The sequence below is a fragment of the Corvus brachyrhynchos genome, unplaced genomic scaffold (assembly GCF_000691975.1).
Source record: "Corvus brachyrhynchos isolate BGI_N302 unplaced genomic scaffold, ASM69197v1 scaffold6, whole genome shotgun sequence".
Classification (NCBI taxonomy): Eukaryota; Metazoa; Chordata; class Aves; order Passeriformes; family Corvidae; genus Corvus; species Corvus brachyrhynchos.
Window position 1 is genome coordinate 4,166,258 of NW_008238632.1, and position 9,891 is coordinate 4,176,148.

At 41.1% G+C, this 9,891-nt stretch overlaps 1 protein-coding gene across 5 annotated transcripts in view; it reads right to left on the reverse strand.

Moving 5' to 3' along the window:
* HIVEP2 (human immunodeficiency virus type I enhancer binding protein 2) overlaps positions 1 to 9,891 on the reverse strand; it is a 106,390-nt gene that overhangs the window by 51,291 nt on the left and 45,208 nt on the right. For 4 of the 5 annotated variants that reach the window (XM_017737232.1, XM_017737233.1, XM_017737235.1 and 1 more), the window contains one exon: positions 1,458 to 1,555. The exons of the other annotated variant lie outside the window; for it this stretch is intronic. The gene's annotated coding sequence lies outside the window, so the exon portion shown is untranslated. The remainder of the gene's footprint in view (positions 1 to 1,457; positions 1,556 to 9,891) is intronic. 5 annotated transcript variants of the gene reach the window in all.

A 9,891-nucleotide genomic window follows, 5' to 3' on the forward strand; every position in this document is an offset into this window, starting at 1 on the left:
ATTCCACAGGACCTCTGGCGGGGGTAACAGCCCTGCTGACAGCCATCAGTTCACACCCTCTCACCCACCCAGCTTTGATCCCAGGCTGCGCGGAAGCATCTCAGTTGCCCCAGAGACTGCAGAGGGGAAAGAGAACAACGCAGATATCCACAACTTCCATTGCAGGGACCTCGAGAGGGATCCATAAGAAGAGATGTCCTATATAGCACCATCCTGGACTGCAGAATATTTGGGATAAGTTCCAGGGTTGTGCAAAGTTCAAGGGATTGTCCTTCTCAATTTAACCCCTTCTTTCACTGAATTCATAGATAGAATAAAACATAGGTCCAAGACTGTTTCTGAAATATAGGTCTAACACATAATTCTGAAAAATCTGGTGGGGCTACCTCAAAATATGTTCTGTGTTTTCTTTGAACACCTTCTCCTGTGCTCATAATATCACATGAGAATCTCCAGTGTCTTCCTTATATACCTAGCTCCTATGGCTGAAAATAAATATTGGATAATAGTAATAAAAAAAAAGAAAGTCAGTGAGAGAGATCAAACCCTTAGGTTTCTTAAAGGTTTCTTAACCTTTCACTCTTTCAAGCTAGTCTTATTAAATTCTAAGGGCTAACAATTCTCTGACCATCAAGGATGTGCCTGTACAGAGAAGATGAGAGAAGAGGAGCTTCTCAGTGCTTCAGGTCTCCTACAGCAACAAAAGTAACTGTGTGTACTGCAGACAGGCATCGTTTTTGAGACTGTCAGTGTGAAAACTGACCAACTTGTGACTACCAACCCAAATAAACATGGAGCTGCAATCAGTAGCTGAAAATTGACCTTTTCTTGACAAGATAAATTGTCTTCTGAACTATCTGATGCCACAGTAAGACCTCTGTTGGGGATCCACTAACTTTAAGCTATCTTGGGTTTTATTGCGTACAACAACATCAGCATTTTCATAACTGCAGATTCGATGTGCCCAAGTGTTCAAGACCCAGAGGAAAAATTAAACCTTGAACAGTATTGTTCATGGTGCACTTGAAATGGAAAGACTGTCAAGCAGAAATCACCAACTTATATTTTAAGACGAAGTAAATAAAAATCCCCAGACATTTCAGATATAAAAACCTCACCCACGATATCTTCTTATATTTTTACAAGCACAGTTTTCTGCTTGTTTAGTTCAAGAAGTGGGCTCCCTGGATACTTGATACAAGAACTGTGTAAGAGAAGGGAAAGTGGCAAACCAAGTATGTGGACAAAGTAACATCACTTCCAAATGAATAAAAACCTGCCCCAAAAGAGAAATGTCTCTGATTTCAGCGAGAGTGGCATTCAGTTGTAACAAAAGGACACTTAATCAGAATATAAATGTGGGTGACTTCCACATGAAGCCTTTTGAGAATGAAAAACTATGCTCTCAGACCCCGTCCCTCAGCTCACACAAAAACGCCCTTCCTTCACTCTCCTACCTGGCTGCTGCCATCAAAGGTGCAAGTGAGTAATGGTTCCAGTCAAAGCAATTTGGTTCACCACTCCAGCAAATATGGCTGTTGACTCTCTCTTCCACCTGTTTGGAAAACAAATATTCAAGATTTGTGATCAATTCAGCCTGCTGTTTGATTTTATAACCTAACTGACATTATGGTGTTGGCTACATCAATACACGTAAGAACTTCAGAGATTCAGTCACAGTCCTTCTTGCTACCTTCAGAGCAATGTGGCACCAGCAATCAGTAGCTCTCCTGTGGTTTCCAACTCGCTGTGGCCTAGAATACGCATCAACTAATATATGTCAAAGTGAAAACAACAGACATACAAGGCCACTAGGTACATACAATGATGTATTTTCAAACATGATTTATACAAAAAGCAGCCTAAACACAAAGCATGAAGTGTCTTTGTAGTCTCTTTACATTTACACCTTGTCATTCCAAGTGTTCTGCCTAATTTCTGTCTAATTTTGAAAATATCATGCCCAAATCCTAACTTAAGAGTACATATTTTTTAATTAAATGCAAATACTTTCCTGTTATTGAACCAGAGCAACATGATGTCTTTCATCCTGCTTCTTTCCCGTTTTAGCACTGTGCTTTAAAAGTGAGATCATCTCTAGGAATTCCCTTTTCCATATGATGCTAGTGTGTTTTAGAAAATAGGTTATTAGCCTACACAGTGAAAAACAGTCATAATCCTTACATCTCTCTTTACATGTGATGGCACTCTGGGAAAGACCACAAAGAAAGTGCTCTCTGCATACAAAAGTCCTGCTGTAGGCATGTTGCAGGAGTGTATGTGCATCCGAGGCACAGAGCACCAGGAGATTTGTTCATTAATGTGTTAGACACGCTAGACAGCCACAGGCTGCCCTGTTTACACCTGCAGGGAGTGGGTTATCAAATACCCTTAACTGGGGCATACAGACAAGGCACCAGGAATTGGAGACTCACATCTAATTTGTACACAGTGGAGCTGACTGAAAACGCCCACTTTGTTAATACTGAGGCAACAAACCTTCAGTGAGCTCCTAGAGACAACATACTCCAATGGGCCTGGCTGTTCTGGTTTTGTGAAGACTGGTGTGAACACACAGACAACCAGAGCATGCATTTTGCTCAGGGCACTTCCTTTCAGGCTTCCCTGCGTCCTTGAATGCCCACATATGAGATTCCAGGTGATGTGACAGGGATAGGCAACAAGTGTGAGCATCCCAGGTGGATGTGCCCTGCACAGGGAGAAGCACCCTAGGGGTGCACAGGGTCCCAGCAAGAAGAGCAGCTCATGTTGCCCTTTCTCCTGCTCTTTTGCCCTGGCTGTGTCACTGGGCCCTGGCTGACTACCATCTCAGGTGATCAGGTCACCATAGCAGAAGAAGGTATGTGCTCTTCAAGGGTTTACACAAGTCATGGCAGAGGAGCATGCCAGAGAACTTGGACAGGAGAATCTCAAACTTAGCACACCGAACTTGCAGATTTGTGCCTGTGGCCTGACCATACCATACCCTGAATCCAACAGCAAGCTTCCCTCTGCTTCCAGTGAGTGCAACGGCTGCCCACACTGCCCATTACAGAGGGAAAGCCTGTCCTCTGTGGGGTAGGTGACACATGGCACTTCCACTGCTAGCAGAGCACAAATGTGAGCTGGTGGAAACAGGGTGCCAAAAGCCAAAAGGTAAAGCAGGCCTGGAACCAGCTGGCAATAGAATGGATATGCTTATGCTTTTTTTCCCTGCAGTGTTTGCTACCAGCAACAGAAACAAATAGCAAATGATAATGTGTTACTGACCAGCAATGTCAACAGCAGTCTATACAAGCATCTGAGTATATAAAATAACATATGCTCTGGCTGCAGCCCCTGGCGCTTTATCACACCAACCTACAGCTTTCTAGGAAATGATCTGGGTGTGAAGCCAGGAACCACTTTTGAACCTTTGAACAGATAGGGCCCAATATGGTTTTAATCTGTTGGTGAAACCTTGGCATGGCTCTACTCAAGGGCAAAACTCTGCATTCAGCAGGGCCAGCATTTCAATTGCTAATTTTACAATTGACCTGAAAAATGCCCCAGCGAAAAAAGCAAAGCAAAGCAATAAAGAAGGCGTGAGTCCTTATTCTCCCATCCTTCAGTAGGACCTAGGGGTGCTCTGGATTGTAGCATCCTCTCCCTGGTGTGGCATGGATACCTTCCAGCCCTAAAGCAGATCGCTCTGTGCTTCCATAGGTCTAACTGGTTTTAGTGATGGCTACACTTGCACAGTTATTTTTCATTAATATGCATCATGAACTTGTTTATCCAATCTGCAAGCTAAAGACAAGGGTCTTTATTCTCATTTGCACTCAATCCTCTCTGTAGCACCCTGGCAGAAGCAGAGGAGACTTTAATAAAAAGAGAATAAAGCCATAAGTGAAAGACATCATTTATGGAACAAAACCACACTTCTGCTGCTCCAGCTTCATAGAGAGTGTTTAAATTGAATCCACGAGGAACACTATATTCCATTTTCCTCTCCTTTATTTTAGCTCAAAACTGATGGGATCCAATATCTTCCCTCTTGCTCTGGTAATCTCACTGTCTTCAACATGGTGCCTCAAAGAACACTCTAGCCTCTGATCCATTCAGGGCAGGCTGGATCAGTTTCTGATTTTTTAGAAGCTTCATCATTACTTACAAGGAGGCAAAATATTATCCAAAGTGAGACCTGGTTAAGGACAGTAGGGTTTTGTCCTGGCAGTACTAGTGCATCTCCTTACTAACCTACATCTCACAGCAGCACTGGTTCTAGCAAACAGGACGTGGTCTGAAGGAACAGCCAACCTGCAGAGTCTCTAACAAACCCAGACAATGCATGTGTCATCAAACAGGATTTTGCTGCCTACGTAAAGCTCCCAGAGTTATTGTTTTGATAGTAAAACCAGGAACTTCTAATTTGTTTTTATCACTGCATCAGTAAAAATTTGAGCAATCCTTTGTTCCTTCGCAGCAGCAAAGGAGCATGCCTCCAGTGCCTGCCCACCAAAGACAGATAGCAATGCAACCACCACTGCTGAGCATTTTCTAGTATTTCTGGTTTTTCTAGAATTGCTAGCTCTCTTCTTAAAACTAACAAATGATTGGAGAAACGGAAATGACCTCAAGTTGCATCAGAGGAGGTTTAGATTGGATATAGGAAAAACTTCTTTATGGAAAGAGCTGTTGAGCATTGAACAGGGTGCCCAGGGCAGTGGTTGAGTCACCATCCCTGGAAGCATCTAAAAGACATGCAGATGTGGCACTTGGGGACAAGGCCTGGTTGTGGACTTGGCAGTGCTGGTTTAACAGCTGGACTTCCAACCTGAATGATTCTGTGATTCTATTTGGTCATACCTGTCATGACTCTCCTAATCTTCTGCAGTTGTTTGCCAGCCATTGGGACTATGAACAGACAAGCTCATCAGAAGGGAAATGAGAGTATGAAAATCACAGCATGTCTCACTGCTTGGAAGAGTTTTTTTCAATTTGAACTTTGTATCTCAGACTCTCAGGGAATAGCCTTTTACACGGGACCTGGAAACACAGGCAGAAGTGCTCTGATAATGACTCTTACACCATCTGCTTTTGGAACACTGCTAGCAGCCTTGGCAACCTCTGTAATCATTTTCTAGTCGTAAAACTACACCTTCAGTGGTGAAACAAAAATGTAACAGAGACAGCAGCATCATTTGACCATAAGAATTAATTAATTTCATGGATCAAGAATAAAAACTTTGCTTTATATTACTTCTTATATATTTGTTAAAGTGACACTGTAAGGTCAGTTGAGGGTAGGGGGTTGACAGGGAAATTCCTGTGCACCTTCCAAAGCAAAAAAAGTCAGAAATCTCATGTGTATTTTAATCAGAAACTAAAATTTTAGGAAAGCAACTGGATAATATTTTACTGCTAATTATTCAAAGATTCTGAAATAGTACAGTAAACAGGTGAAATTGCTTCAAGAGTACAAAGGGCAAATAAAGCCATGCCTGTGTTACTCCTTAACTGGCTGGCAGCAGATAGCATTCCAGCACAGACTGTATGTAACTTACCATGGTTTGGGAATTTACCTAAAGCCTCACTTTGACCAGGTCTGTAAGGTACCCTTAAACTGCAGCAAGATTCCAGGATTATACAGAATAATTTGTACTAAAGAAGAGCCAGGCAATATGGGTAGAAAAATGTGCACACTTCTGCAGTGCATCAACAAACAACTTGAATTCATGGCTGGTAACCCAGAACAGTGGGGCTATATGCATATCTCCCACTCCAAACCATCTTGCATGAGTTCTCTCTTTATAGATGTTTTCTTACTTAATGCAATCAATTGACCATAAAAGCTTTTGTACTGTAATATGTTAGAGTGTGAAGCCAGTCCGTGTGGATTTTCTAATATTTTAATTTTTTAATTTTCCAATTTTTCTCTTTGTACTCCTTTTCTCCTTCTCAGACACAGACGGTCCATAGAACTCTGTGAATTATCGTCTGTAATGGGAGAAATAAGAAGTCTAAAATTTGCTTGATTGCAGCTATGATGCATTAAGCTTCAGGCATCAATCTCAATCGCAGCACTTTTTCTCCAAATGGGCAATATTTTACAGTTATCGCTCTCTAAACAAAACACAATTTATTATACACACAATTTGATAGCTACGGCAGCTAAGACTAGAAGCAAAAAAGTATTCTGACATGAGGAAGGTAAAAGCAATGTCATACTTTAAATTGACTTCATATAATCAATGCCAGAAGACAATCATCTGTGAAATGATGTTCATGCCATGATCAAATGCAATCATACCATATGCAATTGAATTTGGAAAAAGTGGAAGAAAATTATTCCCATTAGTTTACTGGTATTCTTAATGTGTTCACACAAATCATCTTTGAACAGATGAATTAAAATACTTAAAGCAACTCTACCTTTGCCCTCTTAATTCCAGGTCATTTTGACAGCTCCTGATACTGCAGAAATATGTTTTCTATAATCAGTTTGATGAAATTAATGGATCAAATCTTGAACTACTTCCAAAGTAAAAGGTATATAATTTAGTTTTTGAATCAAATGTCTCTACGCTGTAAACATTTTTGTCTTCATTACTAAAACAGCAAGAGATTTGAAGCCTGCTTTATTTTTCAGTATATATGCTTTTTTGTTTTCCACGATTTTCTCAATAGGAGTGTGATAGCCCATTTAAATTTGGTTTATAGACAGCTTTTCTTCATTTTGGTATCCTGCTAACACCATGTTGCAGATCTCAATGCAAAGAGCACCAAGAAATCTTTGTAGAATTTCAGTTTGTTCAAATTTGTACATGCATAAATTTATGTGCGTACATATGTGTTTATATACATAAATATATGTATAAATCCATATGTGTATAGTATACATATTATATAAATAAAAATAGACTTATTTACTAATGCATGTGTGTTACTGGAGGTGGTTTTATTGCCTCTCAGGCTCTGCAACACAAACAAAATTTAACTAAAAGGAACATCTCCTGTGAACTCTGTTTACTTTACACATAGGTGATTCACTTTATTAAAACCAGGAACATAATTTCTTCTTGGGAGCCTCTCTACGTTATCTCCTCTATCTTCAGAGCCCAATCTGCACAGGAGCTTATTTTGCTGCCACCACTGGAACTATGATTTTGGGTTACTTTTTTTCACTTCAGCCAGGAGCTAAATTAGCAAGAGTACATCCCCCTAAGTATAGGTCCATAACCTCACTGCAAATAATGGTTTAGACACTGCCAGCTGAGACCAGCACCCTCACTAACCAGGCTTGATGCTTTTAGACAATGGTCAAGCTGACAATTGACACAGTGTCCTCAAACACACATTGCTCAACCCATTTGCCTAGCCTCCTGCTGCCAAGAGGGCTGTTTGTGCAGGCAGCTGGCAGGAAGATGGGAGTACATCTGGCGATCCTCCTAGAGTGGGCAGGGAAAATGAAAACACCAGATCTCAGCCAAGCCCAAGATAGGATTCTAGGTAAAGCTCATGCTCTATGGGATCCAAACAGACTTTGGCAAAATCATCACGAGGAACCTCCCACACGGAGTGGGCCTTGGCTTCCATTCTCTCTTTGAAATTACTACCCTGCTATGACACCCATGTATTGGGGAAAACCAATACAGCAAGGTGCACAATGAAGAAATTGAGGCAGAGACACTAAGTGGCCATTAAGGCCACTAAGCAGGCACCTTGCAATATGGAAGATATCCCACTAGACCATGGCAATTACTTGAGCTGTCAAAACTATCTCCATCTCCATGGAAAGGCCATTGCAAGATCAAGCCCATGGCAGAGTAACAGCAGAGTAGTGCTGGACAATCTCAGCAGTAGGTGACAGCTAACTTGTCCCTGAAAAGCTGGACTAGTCAGCCATGCAGGATACCAGGAGGGAAGTGGGATGCCTGTGAGCAACAGAAATTTGTCAGCAGGGAAAATAATCTAAGGATTTAGGGTCTGTTTGCAGAGTTTTGGTTGTTACCTGCAAAATCTAAGCCAAGGTTCCCTATAACATAAAACTAACAGCTCAGTGAGTCTGGTGTTAATTAAAAGTATAGACTTCACTCAAGGCACTCTGAATTTAGACCAGATAAGCTGAGATCAGTCTCGGACGGTTGCAGAGACAGCTTGTACAGCACAGGATTACACAACTGTTGCTGCAGGTTGGCAGTCCCAGTGTAACACCACCACTGGCAGCTGATCATTTGTCTTGAAAATCTGAACAGGCCACCAAACCATCTCTGAGCACACACTTTTATAGCACTTCTGCTGGACCTCATGTGACCTCTTCACAGGGAAACAAGCGCTCTATCTCACTACCCCTTGTTACTGCCACATCTAGAGAAAGACTGTTTAAAGTGTCCTCCCTCCCAGTCCCTCCATGCCTTAAGACTACCAAGAGAAAGGCAGCAGTGAAGTCTTTGGTCCTTCTCAGGTCCTCAGGCAAGATCCCTCTGCACTGATGTCACTGTGCTCTTGGTGTGTGCTCAGTAAGTCAGTAATTTGTCATGAGCGTGGGCCCTATCCATACATGGCAGGCTGGAGGAGGAATGACCTCAAACTCCACTTCTAATCCAGGGGGCGTTGCCAAAGCACAGTGTTTGAGTTTGATGCATGAAGCGCAGAGATATTTTCAGCTACTGAATCACACTTTTGGCTCCACAGCTAACTTGAACCCCTCCTTGTTTGCAATTTTTTGTGTTCTGCGATCACCATTGACTCTCAGAAAAAGAAAATTAGGTGGTGTTTTAAAGAAAAAAACCCTACATAATCATAAATTTGAAGATTATTTTGAAAAATCAATTTTATTTGAATAACTTCTATTTTATTCTCATGCATGTGTGCAGGAGTGGTGTTAAACAAATTACTAATAGATTATGGTGCATCACCAATGTCTGGCTTCTTTATTTCAGGTTCTAAATATATGCTATTAAATGCTGCCAGTGAATGTTTTCTAATGATTTTTGTGTCCAACACAAGAATGAAACAGTTTGAAAAACAAGGCGGCGCAACAGCAGATAGCTTGGGCATAGCTACACAAGTGGTCTTAGCTATATATTCCTATAGCTGAAGCAAAAATATTTTGCTTAACTTGTCCCATGAAACTATACTCATTTGACCACAACTCACAACTATAATTTGAAACTGGCAGTAATGAAAAAGCAAAACCTCATTTTACAATACAAAGGGCATAAGACTTAATTGGCTTATCCTTCCCATTACAACCACATCACCTCTCTGCCACTGCAGCCTGAGCCTACTCTCACTGATTTGGGAGGAAAGCCCCAGCAGAGAAATTATGCAACCTCATTCACAGCTAAGCAAGTCATTTAAGCATATGCTTAATTCCATCTCTAATCAGTAAAGTCAATTCAGCAAAGCAAAGCATGTGCTCAAGTCAAAAGTGAATATGTAGTGTGCACCTTTTCGAATATGGGTTTTTCACAGAGTGAGGATGTTGCTCAAAACTTCCCTTGATTTCCTTTGGAACTCATCAGGCTGGGAGAAGGTAGAATTCAGCTGTTAATCAAACTGTCACTCATGCATGTAAAGCACTAGTCTTTTTAACTCATCCATAGATCAGTTAAGCAAAAACAAATTTTAAAAAAAGCCACGGGACACATCCTTGGAGTGGACACACATAGATATATATATATATATAGATATATAGATATATAGATATATAGATATATACACACATACTACCCATGAATTGCAGGGATCACATAGGCAGGAGTCAATACAAAAAAATGACGTAAGAAGGTACCATAGGAAATTCTGTACATCCAGAATTGCTGATGAGCCTCACTGAGCCTTTTCATGGAGGGAATCGGGAGCTTTTCTTATCTACTGGAAGAAGAGTGAAAAATAATGGGCATT